At 38.5% G+C, this 5,209-nt stretch overlaps 1 pseudogene; it reads left to right on the top strand.

The window, feature by feature from the left end:
- Positions 1 to 4,727: 4,727 nt before the first annotated feature.
- Positions 4,728 to 5,209, top strand: part of LOC111817949 — a 1,605-nt pseudogene continuing 1,123 nt past the window's right edge.

The following is a 5,209-nucleotide window of genomic DNA, read 5'->3' as shown; positions in this document are numbered from 1 at the left end:
GAACCTAAAAGAAAAAGTATTTTTAAATGTTTAAAAAGATAAAAAAAAAAAAAGGAAATCAATACACTCACTTCTCATCAATCCAATGTAATATTCCATAATTCTGCCTCATCTTACCATTATTTTTTTCCTTGTGGCACAGCATGTGGTACTGGGGATCTAACTGCGGTTCTTGCGCTTACCTAAGCAGGCACTTTAGTCGGTTGAGTTATCTCACCTGAGCTATCTCACTGGCCCCCATCATTCTTATTTGTAGAGTTCACTTCTTCTTTGAAATAAGGTCTCATCACATAGTTCAGATTGGCCTTGAACTCACTATGTAGCCCAGCCTTAAACTCAGACAGATCCTCCTGCCTCAGCCTCCCAAGTGCTGGGATTATAGGTATGTGCTACCGCACCCAGCCAAGAGCTTACTTTATTCAGAGCACTTAATTTCGTTTTTCATTGTTATTTGTTTTTGTTCTTGTTTTTGCAGAACTGGGGATTGAACTCAGGCCCTTGCACTTGCCAGGGAAGTGCTTATTCCTCTGAGCCATCTCCCTGGTTCCAATTTTAATGTTTATATCATAAAGTAAACTAAGGTACATTATCCAACAACGCAGTATACATCCATTTTATGGAAGAAAAACTTGAAATGCAAAAAAAAAAAAAAAGTAAGTATAAAATGAACTAACTAAAATCTATTTAAGGGGGGCTGGTGAGATGGCTCAGTGGTCTAAAGCACCTACTTAGAACAAGCTTAGCAAAGCACAGGGACCGCGGTTCAATCCCCTAGCACCACATGCCAGCCGGCCCCGCCCCCTGGTGGGCTGAGCTGGCCACACACGCACAAATAAATAAATAAAATTTTTTTAAAAAATCTATTTAAGGGCTAGGGAGATAGCTCAGTAGAATAAGTGCTTGCCTGGCAAGCACAAGGGCCTGAGTTCAATCCTCAGTCCCGCAAAAAAAAAAAAAATCTTTTTAAGAAAAACAGTGCATATGATATAGATACGCAGATAGACAGCAGATTACAGAAAGAAAGCATATTTAAGTGTAGACATACAGATTAGAGAAAGCATATTTAAGTGTAGATAGATTAGAGAAAGAAAGCAGATTTAAGTGTAGACAAATTAGAGAAAGAGCATATTTAAGTGTAGATAGATTAGAGAAAGAAAGCATATCTAAGTGTAGATGGATAAGACACATTAGAGAAAGAAAGTATAAGTGTAGGTAGATAGAAAGGCTAGAGAAAGAATGCATATTTAAGTGCAAAGATTTACCTCTACTCCCATACAAAACCCAAACCCACTTGAGAAATAACCAGGGCCCAAGAGATGGCTCAATGAAATAAGTGCTTCCCTGGCAAGCGCAAGGGCCTGAGTTCAATCCCCGGTTCTGCAAAAAAAAGAAAAAGAAAAAGAAAAAGAACCAAATGCTAAATGGCTAGGCACAGTGGTACACACTGTCATCTCAGTCACTGAGAAGATTAAGGCAGGAAGACTGGAACTTCAAGGCCAGCCTGAGTAACTCAGCAAGACCCTGTCTCAAATTAAAAACATAAAAAGAGCAGGGATCCAATTTCTTAGTACCACCAAAAAAAAAAGGGGGGGGGGACAAGAGGTTCCTGGTTCCGCCAAAAAAAAAGGCAAGAAGATTAAAACAAATTACTAAAACAAAACCATTAACTTAAAGGATAAAAGAACAGAAAAAAATTTAAAATTACACAAGCTACTTTTCAAGACTGCTGTATACCAACCTTTTAGGGTTCAACAAAGCATGCAAACCAAAGCAACTAAAAAAAAAAAAAAAAAAAGCAACTAACAGTATTTCTGCCCCTTGCATCAAGGTCACCAGAACCCAGGGCATGAAAGGATGCTGCCTAAAAAGACATCCCAAGTCCAATGAGTCATCCAACCTCCAAAGCAGAGGACTGCTGGATCCTAAAGGACAGAAATAAACCCATGTGCACTCTATAGAAAGAACAGTCACTATGGAGGGGAATCTCTCAATGTTCTTCACAAGACCATGACCCAGTCAGTGATAAACAGATAACACAGCTGGTAAAGGGAAAACTATAGGGGAGCTAAAAAGCTTCTCACAAAACCCAAAAGTAAACCCTTATGAGTCTTAACTGAACTTGACAAATATATAGGTTAATTGTAATTAACAAAAATCTTGGACTTGGTTGGTCTTAAACACTCAACATAAAATGTGTTAGCACACTTACAACATTGTTTTTGTTTTGTTTTGTTGTTTTAAGGTACCAGAAATCAAACTCAGGACCTTACGGTTGCCATGCAGGCATTTGTGCTGCTGAGTTATGTCCCCACCCCTCACCCATAACATCTTAAGCTATAATCAGGAACAATCTAAACTCCCAGTCCCACTAGTTTTTCCAAAATATGATATTGAGGCTTAATTATTGTCAATATGTTATTTTAGGGTATATAAAGTATGTCTTAGATTCAAAGAAAATATCTATAGGTCTTCCTACAGGAAAAAAACGCTGTTATTAAAAAAGAAAGTCACAAGGCCCTGAGTATGGTTCTTGAAAAAATGAAAACAATGTCAATAGAAAAGCCAATATAAATATTCTATACACTAAATATTGTAACTTCTGTTGAACAAGCTTTCTGTTATCTACTTCAGGCTTTGTATGATTAGAGCCAGTCACTATGTGGCTCATTGGATCTACAAAAAAGCAGATTAAAAAAAAAAAAAAACCAACAGTAATACAAATTCCAAAACCCATGCCTATGTAACTGTCTTCTCTAGAATACGCCTCAAAACAGGCTGGAGATGTAGCTCAGTGGAAAGGCCCTGGATTCAATTCCTAGAACCATACACAGAATTGTTATTGATGAGACAGATACTAACCATTCTTGATTTTACTCAAGCCAATGAAAGGAATGAGCCTAAAGTTGAAGGACTAAGAGTATTTTCAAATTTATCTTACTATCATCAACTTTTTGTCAGTGTACAAACCAACAGAAAGTACTATATCATGTTATATGAATTAACATAAGTTTTCCATTGAATTCAACAAATAAAGCTCTAACTATACAGTGAGCTGAAATATAAAAGAAACTAGGCTGGGGAGACAGCTCAGCAGTATAAGCACCTGCCTAGCAAGTGCAAAATCCTCAGTTCTATCCCTGTTACTGCAAAATAAAATAAAACCTATACAAGAAACTATCTCAGGCCCACCTGATAGCTCAGTGGATTGAAGCCCCTACTTAGGCAGACACAGGGACTGGAGTTTGATCCCTGGCATGCAGTGATTGACAGTGGACATTGTGGCATTCCCCTGTAATCCCAGCGCTTAGGAGGCTGAAAACAGGAGAATCATTGCAAGTCCAATCTTTGTAATGAGACCTTGTAGGTCCTGTACAGGGTCTAAATACATTAGAAAAAAAAAAAAAAGAAAGAAAGAAAGAAACTATTTCAATCCTCGTTACCACAAAAAAAAAGCAACTATCTCATGCCACTTATACTAACACACATGCACAGACACATATACACAACTAACTTGAAAGAATAATTGTGATTCATCCCTGATATTAAAAGACTTAATTGAAAAAAAAATTTGGGGCCGGAGAGATGGCTCAGTGGAATAAGGACTTCCCTGGCAAGCGTAAGAGCCTGAGTTCAATCCCTGGTTCCGCCAAAAAATAAAAATAAAAAGACTTAATTTAAGTAATTAATCTAATTCCAACATATCAATTGACAGATTAATAAAAGAGAACAGAGATTCCAAAAATGAGGCCTTAATGCAAAGGTATTTAATATCTATAGATATGAAGGGCCAGCCAAATAGCTCAGGGGATTAAAGTGCTTGCAAGCAGGCACAGGGGCTGGGGGTTCAATCCCCAGGCCTGCAGTGCTGGCCCTGCCCCCAGGGCACAGTGAGACAGCAATTGAGACTAGGCAAAGTGGTGCACGCCTGTAATCCCAGCTCTTGGGAGGCTGTAAACAGGCAGATCACTAGGAGTCCTGTGTAGTGAGACCTTGTAGACCCTGTGCTAAATACATTTTAAAAAGCCAAATTTCAAATAATTTAATTTCTAGAACTTTTATTAGATACACCCAAACAAAAGCACAGACAAAAAAGTAACTAAATCTATTGTAATACTCATATCAACCAAAGACTGAATACCCCCCAACAGCCATTTAATATATACTATTGTCTACAAAACAGATGCATTTACAAAGAATACTACTCAATTATGTCGAAGTAGAGCTAAGATTCAACTAAATTCCAGGCAAAATTCTCACAGCTTTAAAAAAAAAAATGTGGGGCCGGGAAGATGGCTCAGTGGAAAGTGCAAGGGCCTGAGTTCAATCCCTGATTCCACCAAAAAAAAAAAAAAGAGATGTCATAAAAAAAAACAAAAAGAAAAAAAAAGTGATCTTTTATTTATTTGGTACAGAGTCTCTATGCAGCGCACAGCTTGGATTTGTAGAGATCCTCCTGTCTCAGCCTTCCCAGGGCTCGGGATTACAGACATGTACCACTACACTCAGTTTCAGTGGCCAGCATGGCTCAGGGCAGGCAAAGCATGCGGTACCAGGGATTGAACTCAGGTCCTTGTGCTTGCCAAGCAGGCACTTAGGCTACCAAGCTATCTCCCCAGCCCCTTTCACAGCTTTTTAATCTGTTTGGTTTTTTTTTGTTTTTTTTTTTTTTTGGTTTCATTTTTTGAGAAAGGGTCTCTTTATATAGTCCAAGCTGGTTCAAACTCAGGATGAACCTCCTCCCTTCACCTCCCCAGAGCAAGGTACTGGCATAGAATACATCACCCCACCCAATTTTAAAACTTACACAGAAATGCAAACCACATATTAGAGTCAAAGCATTAGAATCCTAGCACTTTTTAAAGCATAAAATTGGGGCCGGGGAGATAGCTCTGTGGAATAAGCACTTGCCTGGCAAGCTTTGAAAGGACCTGAGTTCAATCCCTGGTTCTGCAAAAAAAAATAAAATAAAATAAATAAAGCATAAAATTGAAACATTTGTATTCAATTTCAAGAGGTATTATAAAGCTACACTGATCAAAATAATATAATACTATGGGCTGGTGAGATGGCTCAGTGGTCTAAAGCACCTACTTAGAAGCTAAACAAAAACACAGGGACCGCGGTTCAATCCCCCAGCACCACATGCCAGACAGCCCCGCCCCCTGGTGGGCTGAGCTGGCCACACACACATAAATAAATAAATAAATAA

Source organism: Octodon degus, unplaced genomic scaffold, assembly GCF_000260255.1.
Source record: "Octodon degus isolate 3935 unplaced genomic scaffold, OctDeg1.0 scaffold00075, whole genome shotgun sequence".
In the NCBI taxonomy this organism is placed as follows: domain Eukaryota; kingdom Metazoa; phylum Chordata; class Mammalia; order Rodentia; family Octodontidae; genus Octodon; species Octodon degus.
The sequence above is the reverse complement of the archived record's forward strand: the minus strand, read 5'-3'. Positions and strand labels throughout refer to the sequence as shown.